The following is a 21,294-nucleotide window of genomic DNA, read 5'->3' as shown; positions in this document are numbered from 1 at the left end:
ATCACAAAAGCTGAAAAAAAAAGGTGATATGGTTTGGTTAAAATGAAAGGCATACAACACAACACTCAAGCACGCAGAAGATAACACATATAAGAACGTTAGTGTCCACCATACCCCAATAAGCAAATAAGCTAGGCCGGCGTTGAGCGTACCCGGTGGTTCTAACGGGTACGTTGCGTTCACCCAAATAGCCAACTTATTACTGATTTGGCTTGGCTCCCGTTGGATTTTTAAAAGGCGGCGGTAGTGCGCTTTAGACATTTCTTGAATTTCTTGTGAGCGTCTGTGCAATAAGGTGTAACCTTTCTCTATGGTGAAAACTTTACGAGGTGTTTCTGCGTTGTATGTTCGATTTAAGTGGTCTTCGCTGCCGTGGTTAGTTAGTTTGGCTGGTTAGTACATGTGCAAACGGTCTTTTGTGATGTTCTGGAGTTGTGGAAGGTCGTCGCCCCTATTGCAAGTACTTGCGTTGTCGCGACATCATTCGAACACTATACGATCAGAGCAGAAACAAGTGCTGTAACCTACCCCGGTTATTGTGTAGGCGTCAGCTCTCGAAGTATTGGTCAATGCACGGTGGGAGCCCGTTTTATCTGCGGATGCGTGCTTGCACCAACTCTGACGAAACTCTGATCATTCGGGACCTATGAAAGCAGTGCTGTGTTGTTTTTGTTCCCTGCTTAGTTCGCCTGTTTACATACTCGCCTGAATGTGTGCTATTGTGGTTTTTAAGTTTTCCCCCGTGGGTCTGTACCAGATACCTCGCATTCAGCTGCTTGTCACCTGTGGTCGTTTATAACTTTGCTGCAGAATTTTGTCCTTAAGTCGAATAAACTTTGGAAGGAAATCGTGAAGCTTTACTCCCGGAAAGCGCTTGTACGTCCATAGAATTTACAGTTCAAATGCAACACATATCCTCATTTAAATTTTAGAAGAATTTATAGTTTCCGTAAATTGAAATTGCAGATAAACAGAATTCAATAAATTGAAGATTTCTATATGCACACCAAATAAGTTCTGCAAAGTAAAACGGTTTGTTACATTAAAGTTCAATATATGGAGGTCTAATTGTACAAAATTGATTGATATAGGGGTTCATTGGATACAGGGTGTGCATATTCACACGCCTGGTTCCGTAGTCAGTTGTTACGTGCCGCTCTACTTGAGCAATAAACAAAGCAACAATGTTAATGTTTTCGAACTGTTCATATATCGGGAGCACACCAAGAAGGTGATCTAAAACCTCCAGGCATATGGTGACTTTCTGTTCCAAAAGAAAAAAAAGTAATAGTAATAATGTGTACAGTGGCATAGCAGAGTAAACAAACAAAAAAGCTGTCTTTTTCAGACAATGCTACATTTTTTTTTCCTAATTACAGCAGCTGTGCAAGGTGTTCTAGACCACTTAGGATATTTGAAAATTCAGTGTGATGGGCCAGTCTGTTTCCCTTAGTGTTATAATGGCCTCATATTCTTGCGAAGTTAATCATATGACTCCTGTATCCTTACTACATTGAACTCCTGAAATGTTTTATTCCGGCCACTGCTCCTCATCCACCATGCTGCTTCTGCTTAATAGTTCTCAAGGCAACTATATTGCCCTCCTCTCCCTATTATTCAGGCAGAGAAACAGATCCACATGGCCATCACAAACTAATTTTCACTTGCACATGCCCTGACGTTCAAAACATTGCAGTTGAGCTGGAAGCTAGAATCAAGCTAGAAGCTAAAGGGAAGCTAGAATTAGCACTAGTGAAATGTGAAGGTTGTTAGCAAAAGTGCCCACAGTGTGTGAGGCCACAGTTTATGCGAAGATAAAAGTTTTGAGAAAAATTGTATAAATTTTGCAGTTGATATTGTTGTTTTATTAATGCTGCTCTTGCTTTAGTTATCCTTTTTTTTTAGTCACCATATGTGTTAAATGTCACAGCATTTGATATTATAGCATTGACATATATCAGTGGGGTGGGGGGTCCTCATCTGGATAGTTCATTTCTAATGCATACACTTTGCATGGCTTGTTCGCGTTGCCAACACCTACTGTATTACTTTGCTATTAAAACCTTCACAATTGTTTTTCACACATAAATAAAACAAGCAGTCTAAAAATGCTCCTTTGTCTCATGCAATATAGCGCTCCTCTCAACTAAAGCTGTATGTTCTCGAGACACAAGTTGACAGCTACATGTTAGCTGCAAAACCTCTTAAATTTGCAACAATATTGAATATATTGAGACAGAAAAGCTATCTTGGTGAACATAATGCTGCAGATGCTGACCAGCACATGAGTAGTGCTTCTTTTATTACAAACATTTAATCACATTGCAGAGAGTGTGTACCACTTAAATCACAATCATTTTATTCAGATATTTTTGTGTCATTTGCATGTGGCAGAAGCAGGAAATAGTAAGCTGACTCTGCCTTAAAGCAAACATATGCATGAGAGAGCGCTTAAAGCATTACTTGTTCAAACCGAGGCTTTGGTGTCTAGATTTCACGACGAAGAGAGTAAAATGTGAGGTCACACACGCTGTATTCTGAAACCATCTATGACTGGAAGCTTCATTCCACTGAGATGAGCGCAGTGCCACCCCTTGACTGAAGACGACGCTGTGTTTCACAGTAATTGACATGAAGTTTAATTAAAGCTAAGCAACCGCCTGTGTCAAGGAGTGGGGCTGCTGTGCATTTGAATCCAGGTGGAGGGTTGAGTGGAGAATACAGAAGTTAGTCACCTTTACCGATCCTTGAGCCTCTTAAGAGATTTCCTACAACATCTAAGCTCAGCCTTTCTGTTTTCTTACAGCATGGTTATTACAGGTGGTACAAAACATTCCATTGTACAGTTTCTATAATTCTTTGGGAAAACATACATCACCTCACTAAACAGGAATAGGCTCAATAGGTTCACTGGTATCATCTATAGTGTTTCCATCCAAGACCTATTGCTATTACAAGGCATTGCAGACATTCAGTGACGTAGCCAGAAATTCATTTCAGGGAAGGATTCTCCACTGGTCACTGCCACTCCCCCATCACTTCTCTCTCTAGCACTACATAAATGTGTGGAGGGTTTTACATCACACCAAGACAAACTCTAGCACTCCCCGGACAGGAATGCTTTAGCAATGAGGATGCACATTTTTACATTGCCAAAACTTTGCTTAACTTCTGACAAAAGTTTTTCATTGCTAAGACTATGCCTAAAATTATGCTATCATCCTTGTGCTGTTTTTAAAAATGACTATATTACCATATTAAAAATAACATTTTGTTTACAAATTGATGTATTCATATAATGTATATTATGACCTTGTTGTTACATTACTTAGGAAAGTGAACTGTGCTAAAAACATGACAGCGCTCTGTCTTGTGTCTTCTTGTTTGCAGCCCAGACTTGTTGCAGCCCAAGTAACAGTGAAGGTCAGCGTTATTTTCTTACCAGATCTGCTAGTGAGTGGTTCAGCCATGGCTGTGTATGGAAGAGAGTGGGCACTATTTTGCAAGTCGCCTATTACTTAATTGCAGGCATTATGGGCATGCTTCCCTGACACCTGCCTATTCTAAAGACTGCAAAGCAGCAAGCACAGCACATGCTATGACAGGGTAGGTGAATCTCGGCTAAGGCAACTGGCCACAGCTATCTGGTGTTGAGCGATCGAGCAGTGATGAGACAATCCCCCTATGTTCCATAATTTTTCACTTCATTCTTGATGCCCTTAATGCGTGTCACCACCCTAGCCCCCTTGCTGTATCATCCTCCCCACTCCCTGGAGCTCTCTGAAACTCTTTTCAGCTAATCACTGTCCCACTTTTCAACATTCACGGGGTTGTTGAATGACACAGCATTCTATAACATTCCTATATTTATGTTTCTGTGTGGACATCGAAGCCATTCACCTAGCTCCCATAGTTGTGGCGGCTTCTTAGCTTCCCTGGTCCAGCACCTCGTCCTTGATATAGATTGCCGCGCGCAAATCAGCATTCTGTAGGCCTTTCTTTCTTGTCCCGTTTTCTCTCCATTTTTTCATTCTTAGCAGTGTGTACAAACTAGCCTGAGAGCAAGCTCTTCTGAAGTTTATTAGCATAATGAAAGTCAGAGTCAATGGAAAGTAAAAGAAGAAGGTGGGGGGAGTGTTTTTTATGAGTTTTCTAAACAAGCAAGTTGATATAAGTAAGTTGTATAATAGCAAGCACCAAGTATGAAAGAATAAAAAACACATTTGCACTTCTCGTCTGACGAAATTTACTGTGCTTTTACAGAAATGAAAATCATTGAAAAGGAAGTAAGTGTTTACGTTGAGATACGAGCACGTAATCTGTAAGCCTCGTAAGCTTATGTCAAGTAAAACAACATGAAATCCTGAGAGATTGAGCTTCTTAAGTACACATGTTATAATAGGAACACCAACCTTCTTCAGTATGATAAAAGCACTGTAGATCAAGGTTCTCCACGTAATGGAAACATTGTTAAATCTGTTAAGATGTGAATGTGGGCAAGTTGGTAACAAAGTTCTAACTTGCTAAAGCACATTACTGTCCTCATCGAACTAATGACTATAGTTTCTTGTACATGTGTCTTGATCACATTCAGCACAACATTATGCATTTTTAGCTTTCTTTAATACATTCTGTAGCCCCTCAATGGATTCAAGATGCTAGAAACCTATGTTGAACTACAAAGTGCTTGCCATTAAAAAAGACAAGAAGTAAGTTCCTGTGTTAGAAATATTTATTAGTTAGAGAAAGGCTAAAATTTAGTATGAACATTAGCCATGTCTTGAAGTTTTCATCCTACTCATTTTACAGTTGAAGCTAGCTTGCTTCTCAGGTTACTTGTGCTTAGAATTAAAGCACAACAAACAGATGAATGGCTTGCCGGGGCGTTATTCACAGAAAGTGGTCACTTTTCTCACTCTCCCCATAGAGTTTGGGCTACTGCTGGTACTGTTGGCCGCATAGCAGCCAGTGCAGAGCCACTGAGTGTCGTGTGCCGATGTGCCAGTTTTTCTTAGCATGTGGACACTTCTCCCACGAGTTTCTTCGATGTTGTCTTGACGAGGGCCGAACAGTGAATGAGCCAGTTCATCTTGAAATTTTATAATTGGCGTAGAGTTTCCTTCAAGCATGCCACGAATGTTCCTTGCATTTATGATGACACATCCAACAAGCAACTCAACAGCTACGTTTCTGTACCACTTGAGTCCTTTTCTAAGGCAGTTGTGGTATAACGTCATTTGGTCACTATAGTCGACGCCCTTTTTTGCTGCATTGTAATCGAGACCGGCCTGATGTTTCATGATTGGTGCACCGTCCCTTGTTTTCTTCCCACTGTCCACCAAAGTTGCTTCATATTTGGCGACAGATGTGAGTATCAGAACAGGCCTCTTGTCCATCCACTTCAGTGCCTTCACTCCATTTTTGGACTGAAGTTCGGTAACACTGCCATTTGCAACCTTTACTTCAGTGAGATCTTTTGGCAGCCATTTCCTCACTGAGCGAACTGTGCCACGAATGAAAGTGTCTTCCTTTAGAAGGCGAAAAGTGAGCGGCAAGCTCATGTAGAAGTTGTCTACGGACAGCGGGCACACAACTTCCTTGTAATTTTGCAGGAGTTTCAAGCATACATCTTTGGCATGTCCGATGCCAATTGTTCAGTCACACTTTCCGGCATATACATCAACCTTTAGCCTGTAACCGTCTTTGGTACATGCCTTGAACAGCCTGACTCTGTAAGAACGAAAGTCTGCCACACCATGGCACTATTGTTTCATCTATCACAACCTCCTTTCCTGGCTCAAGCACAGTGGCAAAAATTTTGGTTCAATTTCTCTACCAGAGGATGGATCTTAAAGACATGATCCTGCAACTCTGCAACCAGTTAATTGTCCGCAAAATGCCGGAACCTCAAAAGTAGGGAGAAGGCGGTCACGGCTCATATTTTGATGAATGAGTTCAACACCATACAGGTTACTTTTTGCCCAGTAGTGACTCGGATAGGAAGATGGACGAGATTAATACAAATTGGTATTCCAACAAATGCTTTCGTTTGTTGGAGATTGGTTTCCATCTAATTTTTCAATTTTGATTTAGATTTGGGAGTAGGAAGACGGAGGAGACCAATACAAATCAGTATTCGAATAAATGCTTTAATTTCTTTGGCATTGGTTTCCGTCCAATTTTTCAAGCGTGATTTAGATTTAGGAGTAGTTGACTTCAACACTTGTGTGAACCTGTTTGTTTCATTGACCATCATTTGCCAAATGTCATCCGTAATAAACAGTGAACATAAAGATGGGGTATAACGGCTAGATGGCAACTGAATGATAGTGGGCGGCCTAGAGTACGTGTGGTGTCACACTAGGCGAAGTGGTTGTTGCCGGTGTCCATTTCTCTAGAGATGGGCTGAGAGAAATGAGAGCATTGTGTCCTGAATCATTCACCTGAGAATCATCAGTCAGGTCTGACTCTCCATTCGACATGCTGGCTGAGGTCTGTGATGGTTCGTAAACACTATCTTTGTCACTGATTTCACTGTCCACTGCTGAACATCTGACACTGAAGCACTTGACTCATCCGCTGGTGATCGCGAAGTTGCTGGTGCATTCTTCTGGCCCAAAACTAAGTTTATTTGTTTCCTCTGCATTGTGCTTTTTTTTTTCATCCGTAAGGGGCATGAGGATCTATCTATTAGACACGCTGAAAAGTTTGGGAGTAGCAAGAAAAATGCAGGTACTTATTCCAATGGCACGTATTTCAAAGACTGCTGCGAAAGTTTGCAAGAAACCCAACTGAGAAATGCGCCGCCACTCCACTCTCCGAAACAAACATGCCACCCCATGTCCAATGCAATAAAAATATATATTAGTTGCAATTTCAAACCTCAGATGGCAACACAAGAGCAAGAATTCTTGCGTGTGGGTCACTGGTGAGTCACGCCACACACAGCATAAAAACGTTTTCGTTGAGTGCATCGTGGATTGCCAGTGGTTCATAGCATTTAACATCAGTCTACTGGCTATCTATAATCTCACACAACAAAAATCGTACCTCTGAGTTAAAGTGTCATAATGTTATCGCAGCAGCAAGCAGATGAATGCCCGTAACTTTGCTCTGAGTGCCATCACAGCACAGGCTGTGCTGTGATGGCACTCAGAGTGACACGTGACTTAGATTCAAGGCAGCATCAGTTATTTGTTGAATCTGTTGCTGCAGTGAACTAATTAAAGTTTAGAGAAATAATGAAAAATACAACCCGAATGTCTGGGTGCTTTTGTTTTACTTCGCACTGTAGCAAGAGAGATGAATTTCCGTTTCGTCTCCTTTTCCCGACGTTTGCACGCGCGCAGAGAACGAAACTATACGTCATTGTCTACATGTGTTCCAGCATTGCGATCATGAATGCTCTTTTATCCTCTCGCGTTTGCCTCAGTGCTGGGGCACTGACTTATACCGCTAATCACGTGTTCTCGTGTAGAGCGCGCACTATCGTCCGCTACAGGAAACGAGACAAGCGCAACAGCTCGCGCGACACCGTCACCGGAAGTGTGCCGGTGACGGTGAAACAAAGAAGACGGCAGGGTATACCCGCCGCGACCCCTCGGCTCCGGTATGGGGGAACGCAGTGAAGGAAATTTGCTTACACAGGCGAAACGGGGAATGTCGAGAGAGTGTTTATATAGGCGGCGACGCTCGCCTCCTGAAATCATGCGTTCGCGGCACTTCAATCATTCTCTATCTGCTGTTAATGAACCAATTTGAAAAATGCTTGCGGTAGAACACTTCTTAGAGGGCACGTAACAACTTTCAGTGTATAACCAAAATTTGTTATGTAGCCTGTGAGGGGCCCTTTAAAACAAACTCGGTAAAAATCGGGTGTACTGTGGGATGTTGTTACAGCTGCGTCGAGCTTCACAGCCCTCTACACAAGCATTGCTGTGAAGCCTGTGGCAGAAATAGAGTTTTATTCAATCAAATGACTGCATAGAGCGCGCTCTCGTGTTGTGCTACGTGAATTAAATCATTCGTTCCCTGCCTGCACAAACGTTTGCATCTCCAGTGGATTTCAAGCACACCGTATAATAACGTGCAGTTCCGTCGTGCTTCGCAGCACTATACACAAGCACTGCCGTAAAGCTAGTGGCAAAAGTACGATGTCATGAAACCAGATCAATGCATATACCTCGCTATTTTGGGGCGCTGCGTGAATGGAAACATTGCTTGCCTGCCTGCACAAACGTTTGCATCTCGAGTTAATATCAAACAAATCATATAATATGTGCAGTTTCGTCGAGCGCTTCACCGCACTGCATGCAAGCATTGCCGTAAAGCCTGTAGTATAAATAGGGTTTCATGAAGTCAAATGCGCAAACCTCGCACTTGTGGTGTACAAGGTAAACAAAGAATTCGTTGCCATTTCTCCGCAGTAGTTGGTCACGTTGATTTGTGTGAGCATATTGGTTCATGTGCCCCATCTACCTCTGTGATGAGAAAATAAGCAAGAATATCAGCTGCTATGTGTCGATGCATATGCTTTTTATTACAAGGTGTAGGAGCAGTACATCTTACTGCATGAGTAAACCACTCATGGAAACAGTACGTTCCTTGAACATTGTAGCTATTTAATAGCCTAGGAAGCGCGCTGTATTGGAAGTTGCAATTTTTTTTCTGTTCGCAAAATTCAATAACTCGATGCTTTTTCTAAAAGCAAAAAATTATAAATTTCGCAATGATACGTATGCTGCGTCAGTAAGTTAAGTAGGCAGCACATAATTAGGCTAAACCAGAGGAATATCCGCAGGTATTTATACAAATGTACAAAGTATTTAAAAAAAATGTTTTCTCAAATGTTTTCAGTGTGGAGTAAGGAGTTGCATGTGCGTCCAGCGCTGATTTCCAGCGCTTAATTTTTGTTGAACCTTGATGTAACAAAGACGTAACACTCAGCACTCTATTTTGTTACATCAATTTTTTTTTTTTACAATGGAACACTGCATTCTACTATACGTGCCGCTCATGCGCCCCAAAATTTTGGCCCCTCTAAGGAAGTCACTGTTCTCTAAGTTTCGCCCGAAACTTAGATATCGCTACTTCCAATTGACACTCGTGAAACCAGCAGCCACGTTGGCTTGCCGCCTTTACACCGGCCGCAAATTACTTTTAAAAAATGTGGCACGCGCGGGCCGTGTATATGCACTCTGCTGCGCGCGGACAGCCATATGCACGGGCACGGCCAGGCAAGAGACGTCGCGCGCTCTCTGACCCTAGCGCGCACTTGATCACGGGACGTGGACAGCGCGCATAAAGCTGCCATCCTTCTCGGCTCCCAATCGCACCCTTTCATTCGCAATTAACCCCAACATGTGGGATGCAACGGAGCACTATAATTTTTGTCACACTTGGACTTTAAACCAAACATCAGGGCGATGGCGAAAATTCGCTTAGGGTGTCCAAACATTTCTATCGCAATAATACACTATGGAGAAAGGTATTATGTAAATTATCTGTGGATGGGTCGAAACCCCCTAATTTCCCAAACACGCACCCATCCACTGGCACGCTGCACACATGGATCCCGCGCGGCACGCTGCATCATTAAGGCGTATCGTTCTTCGCTAGCTCTATGATCATTTATGCAGTAGTCACTTGGCGAGAAGCTTAATTTCCAACCTATGCGCAAGTGTCGTAGCTGAATTTCGAAAGTACACGGACCATATATATGTTGGAAAAATAATCGGAACTCACTATTTAGACTCGCCAAAATTATAATTAGCTGCTCACTTGAACTCATAAGAATATACTACTCAGCCGAGCTCACTCAGGCTCAAACTCGCCAAAATACTGCTCAGCTGGGCTCACTCAGACTCATGGGATGATCTCAGGGAGTTGACTCATCAGTGAGTTTGCCAGCGTATGATGTGTGCTGAACCACAAACCTGGCTTTCTTGAATTAAAACAGTTGGTCGCTGCAGCATATGGATGCACATAAGTGTAATTCAGAGAGCGCGGCATTGTAAAGGCTGCCACAGTTACCATGCCATGCTGCAGCTCATTTCAATCATGTCAAATGCAATACCCCTGCCAGCTTTTAGTCAGTCGATCAAATGTGATTGCTATTTATCTCATCACAACACCTCATTTTCCTGCCTAAGGCTTTGGGTGAATTTTCCTTGGCATCCATTTTGTTACTCTAACAGGTTACCAGTTATCTGTTGCCTATACGAAATTTGAAGTTGTGCACATGTCATGTGGACTCCATGCCAAACTCGTAGTACTGCATGCGTTTTTGCAGTTAGGTCTAGAGTTACAGAATCGCATGTGGGAGTTACTTTAGTTAGCAGCTGTAGCTTTGGAACAAACACGTGCATGAGAATGTGCTTAAGTGTTACCTGTCAAGACTGGGAGCACCAAGGCAACTTGTGCAGTAAAGGCATGGGCAGTACGAGCCCACAGATTTTGCTAAGTGTGGCTGAGGTGATGCGTCTAGATTTCACTATGAAGAGAGCCAAATAAAAGGTTGCCTATCCATCATACCTATTCTGGAGTCTTTTCTTGAGCTTTTCTAAAACATTAAGCTCAGCGTGTACACTTTATCACAGCATAATTATTACATGTGATATAAAACATTGTATTGTGCAGTTTCTCCAACTCTTCGTGAAGGCATCTATCCATACATTAAACAGGAATAGGCTCAATGTTGACATATCTCCACAGTAGGATCTCCAGGACCTCGTACTGTCACAATGCATCACAGACATTATTTAAGTGAACTCCAGAAGTGAAGCTCTTCGTTAACATTGGCTAAAATTGTATTTTTATATAGCAAAGTGATCATGCATAAATCTGTAAGTCATGACAGAACACTTCGTTTCTCACGGACTTTAGTTTACAATTGTTTTCAAGATCAGGAAAATTGTGCAGTGTGCTAGTTGGTTCAACATACTTAACACTGTTGTGCGGAGTGACGAAGGGACAGGACTTGAGCGAGAAAACAATAGACACCTGAGCACAAACTATCAACTGGTGATTATCACAAGGCAATGATTCTGCTGAAAAGTAGGAACCAAAGGAAAAGACAAGTCGTGGAAGCATACAACCTCAAGGTGGACCCACAGGGCTCATGTGTCAGTCCGCCGTCTATTTCACTCAGCAATAAAGAGATTAGCATAATCACTGACAATAGAGGGTGTAGGTAGACCGGGAAGAGGACTCCTGTGCATGCGTGTAGGCTTTATGTATGCTTCACTTGCAGAAAAATAAACCAGTTCATAGTTTGCGCTCAGGTGTCATGTGTTGTTTTCTCGCTCAAATCCTGACCCTTCATCGCTCTGCGCAACAGTGTTAAGTTTTCAGGTTGTTCACTATGTGATGTAGGAAGGGTAAAATTGATGGGAAATCCCAATATTCTCGGGCATATCGCGAAAAATATGGCCCAAGTCAAGTGTCATTTTAGGCTTCACTGTCCCCTTATATAGGGCAAATAGTAATAGTTTGAATTCTATGGACGCTGGTTGCTTTTTCTGACTTAACCTAGGCAGTGCTCAGCTCTCAGTTGAAAGGAACAGGTAAACAGGAGGACTTGCCACATAAGCAGAAGGTAGCACTCCAGACTTAAGCTTAATATACTGCGTGCTTCCACAGCCCTAGGGGGCTAGTCTGTAAGTGTTGACTAAGTGGACTGTCCATTCCAGTACACGCTGAATGAATAGAGCACGAGAGCCCATGGTGATGATTGCCACTTGCTCTACCAGCTTATAGCTCTACCTAATCAATGTGTGCTGAAACAGTCCACTTAGTGGATCCTTACAGAATCCTTCCCTAGACTGATGTTTATGTTGGTAGGTTGCAAGTATTGCACTTTCTTTCCTTTGATGTAGGCAGTTCCCATATGGATGCAATTTAACATATTGTATTCATATTGCCTTTGGTCTATACATATCTAATTCATGCTTATAACCAGGCCTACAAGCTCTTGTCCTGCATATTTATATAGCCTTCTTATTGGAGAATGGAGTCATTTTCCATTATACCCTCAAGCACTTGAAGTAAACACTGCAATAACCCCAAGGGAGGGGGGACAGTAACGCAAAAACCTTACTGGGCTTGTGGTGCTGCTGAAGGATGCACACATACCATTTATGCTAAAATTCCCAGCAGACATTCCAAAGTTTGTACGAGTTCGACTTTAGCTGGCTAAACTGAATGATTCATATTGAAGGCAATTCTTGCAACATTTGGTCAAACTGAATGAAACTGGACAGCACAATTAGCTGTATTCATCTACCATTTATACGACTGCTGCCCCGAGCATTTTGCCTGTTACTTTGCCTTTCGTTTCTGTACTATCAAGTTCAAGTACATATGTACTTTATCACTGTACAAGTAGAATGGCTTCAAGGCTTTTCCTGGGCATTCAACAGTCACTATTTATTCCTATAAACCTTCCTGCATGTGAAGGCAAAAGAAACTTATTAATTCATGCTGGAAGTATAAAAAGACAGGTATTTGCACAGAAAATGTTTATTTTGAGCACCGAGGTTCTTGCTGATGTAGATATGGTGCTGGCTCCCTCCTTGCCCGAAGCATGTGCTTGCTGTACACAGCACCAGATGATGGCTTCCTAGGTCAAAAGATCAAAGTGAAATAAGAGGCATTTTGTTTTAGCCCCGGAAAGAAAAAGCAGGATTGAGACATTAACATGTATAAAAAATACTTGCCTAAAGAAAAATTAATACACAAGCAAATTCACTAAAGAGGTTCACTTTCAAGAGCGAAAGTATGGTTACGATGAAAATTACAAGGAAGCTTCACTGCTCATTGAGGTTTCGGTTCAGTAGTTGTTGAGCCACGAGGGTTAGCATGCTACATCTTGCATATTATGTTTTGTAGAACAATATTGCACTTTGAACAATGTAGTGCCTATTTAAATGAACTGACAAGGAACGCTGAAACTCCAGGCTAGTTTGGTCTGCACAAGATATGATACAGACACTGTACTGCATTCATTTAGTGTTTTTATCACTGATCTCGTGCACAAAGGTCATTCACACCTATCCTACATGAAACGCAGTTACTTCTTTGAAGCTTCATCTAGTCCTTGAATTTGCTGCATGCTTATGTCTAAGGGAGTTCGTTTGGTTCCTGTTAATGTAGTACATCTAAGCAACTGTTATCAAATGCCCATAGTGTTCCCTTGCATGTACGAAACATTTTTGGCCCTTTCAATGCACAATACTCATTACATTTGACACTTGGGACTCGTGCAAGGCGCCATTTAGTATTATATGCTTGTCCACATCTGATAATACTTTCATAGCTGGGTCATTCCCATGCCAAATGCCTTGGTTATTACTGTGACCATCTCACACTTTTCCTTTAGAATCTTCTTGTCCACTTTTAAGGAAGCACCCCACGACACAATGTCTCCATCCTAGTGGTGCTATGGAGTTAACTTATGTGCTAGTTGTAGCAGATGACGTCAACTGAAAGCCACTGAAGATAAAACTCTCTGCGACAATTCCTTTTACACAAAAAATGCAAACAATACAGAATACTCAAAATGTAGTTATCTGGCAAGACTGGCTGCATCCATCATCTTTGTTTGGCGCAATTCTGAGGTGGCTCCATGTTACAAGACGCTTGGCGATAATTGCCATGTGACTGTTTGGGACTCTATAAAACACAAGAATTGCCTTACTCCGGCCTTTCTCTTTGTGCAGCGGCCAAGGTTATTATTCATCCAATCGCACAGTGTCCTGTTCGTGTGTCCATAGACTAAATTCTTCACCACATTGTTTTTGCGGTATTTCGTGAGTGACCCATGAACTCATCTTGGGGTGGGACTTCTTATCTTTGGCGTTTGCTTCTATCTCTTGTCGTCAGCACCTCACACAACTGGATGATGCCACTGGCAATTCTCTTCCTAACCACGAAGAATGCATTCGTCTCGTCACCTCTTCCGATTACGTTCTTTGGCCACCTAGAGAAAAGATTATAGGTGTCAACTCCTGTAACATTGTGGATGGCGGTGTATTCATTCCACCCTATGACCATACCCTATCTCGAGCAATTCTGATTACCCCTGGCCTTATTCGCTTCTCTGAGGGGTCTGCATTGCTTACTGCAATAAACCAAATCGAACCCCAACTGTTGCCTCGTGGATCAACTGTCACTTGAGCTGTTGACACTCATGTCGTTGCAATTGTCACGAAGACAGCTCAGTGTGTTCTTGCGTCTGTTACCGTGCGCTGAACAAAATCGTGCGCAAAGATGTTCACCCCGTGTCACGGATGGATGATGCACTAGATTCACTCCACGGTGCTGAGTATTTTTATAGCCTTGACTTTAGACCAGGCTACTGGCAAATACCGATGTCCAAATCCGACAAAGCAAAAACGACATTTGCTACCCCTGATGGGCTCTACGAGTTCAGTGCGATGCCTTTTGGACTCTGCAATGTGCCTGCCACATTCGAACGCATGATCGATAAGTCTTGTGTGGCTTGAAATGGAAAACCTGTCTGTGCTATCTCGACGACATTGTGTTTTCAACCATGTTCTCACAACATTTGCAACAGCTTGATGAAGTCCTTGCCTGTCTTGCAAATGCTGGTTTGCAGCTCAACACACGCACACGCGCGTGCGCGCGCGCGCACACACACACACACACACACACACACACACACAAATGCAGTTTGGCCAGCAAGGCCATCAAAGTTCTGGGGCACATAGTCTGCAAAGAAGGTATTCGTCCGGACCCCGAGAAGCTTACTGCCATCCTCGAATTTGGTGTCCACTGCGTCAAAAAGACATGCACAGTTTTCTTGGACTTGCTTCTTCCGGCACTTCATATGCAACTTCGCTACACTTACGTCTCCGCTCCATCAACTCCTCCCCAGTAATGCACCCTTTGTTTCGTCCGACGAATGTGAACATGCTTTCCTGCTTTTGCAACATGCCTTGAGGTCAGACCCAGTACTGCGCCACTTTGATCCAACCGCGCCCACCATCTTTCACACCGACGCTAGCAGTCAGTCTCGATGCCATTCTACTACAATGCGACAACACATTCCGCGAACGAGTAATTGCTTAGGCTAGTCGTGCACTAACCAGTGCAGAAAATTACTACACCATAACCAAGCAGGAGTGCTTTGCTGTTGGGCCGTGCTAAAATTTCACCCATGTCTTCATGGCCGCCATTTCACAGTTGTTACCGACCATAACACACTGTGCTGGCTTTCATCGCTAAAGAATTTATCAGGTCACCTGGGTTGCTGTGTGCTTCACCTACAGGAGTACGATTTCAATGTCACCTACAGGGCTGCAAAGAAGCATCAAGACACCAATGCTCTCTCTTGCTACCCTCTGCCGAACCATGACGATTCACCATAACCTCTCCGCGATTGTGTACGTCCTGAGTCCTCTTCATCGGCTTTACCCATTGTAGCCCTCGAATGGCTAAGACACAACAGCCCATCTGTCCTTGTGTCCCACTAACGCATCGACCCATACTGCTGAACTATTCTCCAACGCATGGAAGATTCTTCGTCACCTCCAAACGCCTGACTTCGTCGACAACTTAATCAATTCAAGCTGCACAATGGGGTTTTACATCGCAACATTTATCACATCGATGGCAACAAATGGGTCCCGGTCATACCATGTTCTCTGCAATGTGAGGTGCTTGAAGCCTTTCACGATCATGCGATGACTGGTCCTCTAGGCTACCACAAGACTTACAACAGAATATGAAGTTGCTGCTCCTGGCCTGGCCCATCTTCAGCCGTTGCGAAGTATGCTGCACCCTGCGTTCATTGTCAAAGCAAGCCCAACAGCTCCTTCTGGCTCTTTACAACCTCTGCCTTGTCCCGCTTCGCCTTTTGAAGTAGTTGGAATAGACTTGTACGGTCCTCTTCCCATGATCTCACATGGAAATCGTTGGATTGCAACGGCCATAGACCATCCAACACGCTATGCGGAGACAGCATCTCTACCATCCTGGACTGCTGCTGAAGTCGCCGATTTCTTCCTACACAACATTATCTTACACCGCAGCGCTCCGCGCGTTCTCCTCAGTGACCGCAGCAGTCTTTCTCTCTTCTATCCTTACCGAAGTTCTGTGCGCCTCTAACACAATTCGCAAGACGACTTCCAGTTACCATCCGCAGACCAACAGCTTGATGAGTGCGATGTACAGTCACGTGCAATATGAATTGCAACACCGGTGCCCGTGGTCGAAGGGGTTCCAAGGCTGTACGGCTGTGCAGACACATGGTAAGTTCCAGACCGAAACACAGCTTCAATTAGTGGTGTCTATTAAACTGCTATTTCGAATGTCAGAGCTGCTGCGCAGCCGTGGAGCCCCTTCAACAACGAACAAGAGTGTTGCAAGTCATATTGCATGCGACTGTACATCTACCCTGGCCACACGAACGGGGATGCAATCCTGTCGTTCATGACATTCGCCTATAACATGGCTACGCAACGTACCACTGGCTGTTCACCAAGTTTCATTCTTGATGTATCATTCCTTTTGACTCCTGTACCCCCTTCAGTTCCTTTCTTGGAACAGTTTGTGTCTCGCCTCGCAGAGTGCAGACGCCTCGCCCCGCTTAACACCGACGTCTCCCAGGACGCTCGCAAGTTTCGTTACGACTCGACCCACTGTGCTGTAACTTTTTCTCCTGGTGACAAAGTTCTTTGGACTCGTCGGGCAGCGAGCACAACCTGTGACACCCATGTGGCCACAGTGACGAGAGGCGGCCTGCGCAGCTGGCCGGTTGGGGTCATCAGGTTGTCGCCGGCCATCCACTGATTATATTGTTCACAGACACGGTCTTTAACAGGCTTGTTGAGCACGACGTCCAGTGGCTGAAGTGTTGACGTTATGCCTCCCGGAATGACGGCGAGTTATGTCCTCCCGTCGCGGAGTGCCAGCTTCAATCCTGCGGTCAAGTGCCCGCGAAAGGCATCCAAGACGAGCATGCTCGGACACCGCAAGAGTGCCCCTGGTTGCCGATTCCAGACGGTCTTAATCCAATTGAGCATGAGGGCCTCGTCCATATAGCCCTTTTCATTCACGCGAACGACATCCTGTGGGAAAGCCTCTTTCGGCAGCATCTTCCCCTTGAATATTATGTATGGGGGCAGCTTTCTGCCATCTGCAGTACACGCGAGCATCACCGTGAATGCTCGTTCCCCGTAGAAAGAAGCTCGACTTCTTTTGTGCCGCGTTCGCACACTGTGGTGAGCGACGGCATGTCGAACCACACCGGCATTTCATCAGCGTTGCCGATCTGTACCAACATGTAGCCATGCTGCTGCCGGAGACGGATAACATAGCGCTGGAATTCGACCAACTTGTCCTCGTATGCCTCTGGCTGCTTCTGCCAGATTGATTTGCGCTGTCGAAGTGCGAATCCCTTGCGTTGCATGAAGCGACGAACCCAATAAATGGAGCCCTTGAATGCAACCCCTTGGGCAGTCCGGGCAGTCCGGAGTCCGGAGTCCCCTTGGGCAGCCCTTGGGCAGTCCGGATTCTCGGGCGATCTCAATATCTTTGATGCAGATGAGTTCTGCTGCGACTGGCAAAGATCTGGCACGATGCTCGCGGACAAAATCCGCCACCCTGTCTTTGAGCTCCGGGTGCACTGCGCCATAGAATAAAGAACTTCGTCAGAATAAAGAACCGCGCAGCGCCCGCGAGTTGGGCCGCGTCGGTCACCAAGGGGGCGATAACAATGTGGATGCCGAAAGGTCTGCGCTCCTACATGCTGCCAGACGACTATTCATGCTGTGCCAAGGGCCGGTATGTAAGTCAAGGGGTGAACTTTTAGTAATATTTTTGGGAAAAAACCTCAACCTATATTCCGCACTATACGGTACTCGCACTGCTGGAGACATATGCCGTGGTCGAGAACCTACGGCTTCCCGACTACTCGGGTGCCACCACCTGTGCCACACGCAGTTGCACTGCGGCACCCTGCCTAGATGGAGTCCATAAGCCAGGAAAGCCACGCACGGCAATCTATGTCCGCAGCACCCTGGCGCGTGCTCTTCTACCTGTTGCTGACATCGCCGGTGGCCCCTTGGAGTCATGCGCCGTTGTGGTACGCCTTGGCAGCCAGGACACGGCTGTGGTGAGCATCTGCATCCGTCCAGGAAAGCCGTGGGATCCCTCCAGCCTTATCCAGCTGGCTGTTCGCCTTAATGGGCATGCAGTCCTGTGCAGTGACTTCAACGCACAGCACACGGATTGGGGAAGCCGCAGCTGCACCCGCTGAGGCAAAGGCCTCACAGATGCCATCAGCTGAGCTGGCCTGCTGACCTTGGAACACCAGGGAGCCCACCTACGTCTACCGCAGAGCTCGCACGGCCATTGACCTCTCCCTCAACACTGAGCAGTGCTCCTACTCCTGGGCCACAACTTCGGACAAATGGGGGTCTGACCACTTCCCTATTGTGATCAGCCCCAGGTCTGGGAGAAGGCCTAGGTCAAGAACTTACGTCACAGACTGGTCCCTGTTCCGGAAGCACTGCAGCAAGTTGGACAATGGCCGTGACTTCCTGAGCGCCATCGTGGATTGTGCTCAGGCTGCCACCGTTCAGTGCTCTACCCAACCAGATACCTCCGCTCCGGACCTCCACCTGCTCAACATTCGTGCCTCCAGGCGCCATATGGAGCGTGGAGCTATCCGGACGGGCAAGGCAGAGCATTGGACCGAGTACAGACGTGCAGATGCCCGCTGCAGACGCCAAGCCCGGCGCAGGAGGAGCCTCTGCTCTGCCATCGAGGGCAGGTCCAGGGGACCCCTGGCTTGGAGACTGCTCAAATCCCTCACCAGCAGGAGAGGAAGCCTACAACCTGTCCTCGCCGTGGCCATCACGCTGAGCATCAGCGAAGAGGCCCTTGCGGAGCTCCTCGCCAACCAGTTTGCGCTGGCTGTACCACGCACTGCAGCCATCCTGAAGGTAGGGCAGCCTTCCGTCAGCCTGCCTAGCTGCCTGCACAACCACCACACAGGGTCTTCGCTTCTGTAAATGGCCTGTCATCCAGTCTTGGGAGCCTGGCCTCACAGTTCATTGGCCCAGAAAGCAGTCCGAGCGCTTTTTCGCTGCCTGAGGGCAACAGACTTGAGTGCCCAACTATAGACATCCTACACTTAAGTTCTCTCTCTTCCTCTTTCACTCCCCATTCCCCTCCCCACGTGTAGGGTAGCAAACTGGACTCAGCCTGGTTAACCTCCCTGCCTTTACGTCTTCCCTTCTCTCTCACCACCCAGGGTGGCCATCGAGCCAGGTTATGGCTATCTACCAGGACCCGCTGACGCTGCACGAGCTCCAAGCATCGCAGTGCACCAGGAGCCCAGTGCACCAGGAACCCAAATGCTTCGCAACCTGGCCGCCAGCGAGCAGCTGCACCTGCTTGACTGCTTGAACATCTGGCAGTCAGGGCAGGTGCCTGAGTCATGGCGCACAGCCTACGTGGCCCCCATCCTGAAGGCCGGCTGAAAAACGTGAGCTCCTATCGGCCAGTCTCACTCACCTCTGCTGCTTGCAAGCTGATGGAGGCCATTGCTTTCTGGCCGATGAGCAGATAGGCTTCCGGCGGAGCTGATGCAGTGCGGACTCCATCGTGGAAGAGGCCAAGGCCTGCGGTGACGCCGTGCTCCTGGTGCTTATCGGCATGAAGGGGGCCTTTGACGGCCTGCCCTATCCAGTCGTTCAGCAGGCCCTGGACCTATTTGGTAGAGGGCGTCCCACAAGGATCAGTGGTGAGCCCTTTCCTGTTCAACCTGGCCCGACTGCCTGCTGTCCTGCAGACTGACCCCCACAACCACGTGAATACCTCCATCAACGCGGACCACATCGCCCTATGTGTGCGAAATCCACCACACAGCCGCAGCAGTGCGCGCTCGGCTCTGCAAAGAGCCCTCGACACTGCCGCTGCTTACCTGATCTGCATTGGCCTTGCCATCTCGGCAAGGAAGACGGAGGCCATGCTGCTCCACCCAAGAGCAACCGCCCGCTGCACAGCTGCAACTGGAAGGCGACCTTGAAGCCCGGCAGTGACGTACCCGGGGCTACACGTTCATCACCGGCTGACCTGGCTGCCTGCTGTCAAGACCCTGCATGTCCAGGTCCTCCGGGTCCACAAGGCAGTCTCCCAGCTTGTTGCCCGAGGACAGAGCTGCACCACTAGGTGGGCTCTGCGGCTGTACCATGCAGTAGCCACCTCACGCCTGCGGTACGTCCTCCCACTCGTGGCACTACCACGTGCCCGTCTCAAGAAGCTGGAGCTGCTGCATAGGGCCGAGATTAGGTTCTGCCTGGGCGCTCCCTGCAGCTCTGAAATCGCTGCAACCTTGGCCGAGGCAGGAGCATGGTCCCCATCACTCCTGTCACAGCCCACATTCTACAATCAGCCACAGCTGTGCACATCGCTGAATGACACTGCGTTCAGGAATATCGGTCACATACCGACCGCACACACAACCCCCATCACATCTGCACTGAGCATTACGCTGCGGAGAAAGCTTATCAGTGAATGGCTACTGACAGCGCAGCGAAATTTTGGTTCTAAAGCAATTTTTCCCGACCGTGCAATGAGGCCGCAATGCGAGACCGCAACGAGGCCGCAATTTGGTGACTTTATTCACTACCGCCCTTAGCCGGCAGATCTGAACCATGCATCAGGAATGTGCATTTCCATTGGGGAACAATAGAAACTCTTATTTAGGCTAAACAAGCGCGCGTACGTAGTACGTACTTACATGCCGCACTCGGGACATCTGCCATTCAAATATTCTGCCATGTAGCAGCACCGTAACCAAGTAATGTTACTGTTACGTGCTTCTGACAAAGACTCTAAATAACTCTGAAGGAGCGCAGTTCCGTGTAATATACGTTCTCTGCATTAGGACACTGTAGCACTGGCTGGCCGGTGTGGCGGTCCCTGCAATGCATCACAAAAGCTCGTGAGGAACCTGGCTATAAAGTATCATCACAGAACACCTATATATGGCATCATGCAGTCGAAAGATTAGCTACGCGTAGTAGATGCACATCAAACGCAAAGACGAAGTATACTTACGAGAAGCAAAAGCCCGAAAAATAAGCGATCCACCGCTTCGTGCACTCCGAGCCTGCCATATGCCATATTATGCCGCCAAAAAGGCCGAATGTGACATCACGGACGTGAAAAAACAAAAACCGGATGTGGCGTCCCGGACGTGACGTTTGGGTGAACCTAACGCTTGCGCTGCGTTCACCGGGTGAACGTAGACACTTTCAATAA

At 46.3% G+C, this 21,294-nt stretch overlaps 3 long non-coding RNA genes across 3 annotated transcripts in view; 1 reads left to right on the top strand and 2 right to left on the bottom strand.

Annotated features, from left to right (window-relative positions):
• Positions 1 to 21,294, bottom strand: part of LOC139056285 (uncharacterized) — a 35,369-nt gene that overhangs the window by 9,968 nt on the left and 4,107 nt on the right. The window lies entirely within an intron of this gene.
• LOC139054145 (uncharacterized) lies at positions 243 to 19,532 on the top strand. The gene is made up of 3 exons (XR_011511040.1): positions 243 to 392; positions 3,391 to 3,423; positions 19,280 to 19,532. It is a non-coding gene; the product is annotated as an uncharacterized lncRNA (long non-coding RNA).
• On the bottom strand, positions 12,472 to 21,225 carry LOC139054144 (uncharacterized). Its single transcript, XR_011511039.1, has 4 exons — positions 20,771 to 21,225; positions 19,952 to 20,296; positions 19,543 to 19,820; positions 12,472 to 12,619 (listed from the first exon to the last, which is right to left on the bottom strand). It is a non-coding gene; the product is annotated as an uncharacterized lncRNA (long non-coding RNA).

This window comes from Dermacentor albipictus, chromosome 1 (genome assembly GCF_038994185.2).
Source record: "Dermacentor albipictus isolate Rhodes 1998 colony chromosome 1, USDA_Dalb.pri_finalv2, whole genome shotgun sequence".
Classification (NCBI taxonomy): domain Eukaryota; kingdom Metazoa; phylum Arthropoda; class Arachnida; order Ixodida; family Ixodidae; genus Dermacentor; species Dermacentor albipictus.
The sequence above is the reverse complement of the archived record's forward strand: the minus strand, read 5'-3'. Positions and strand labels throughout refer to the sequence as shown.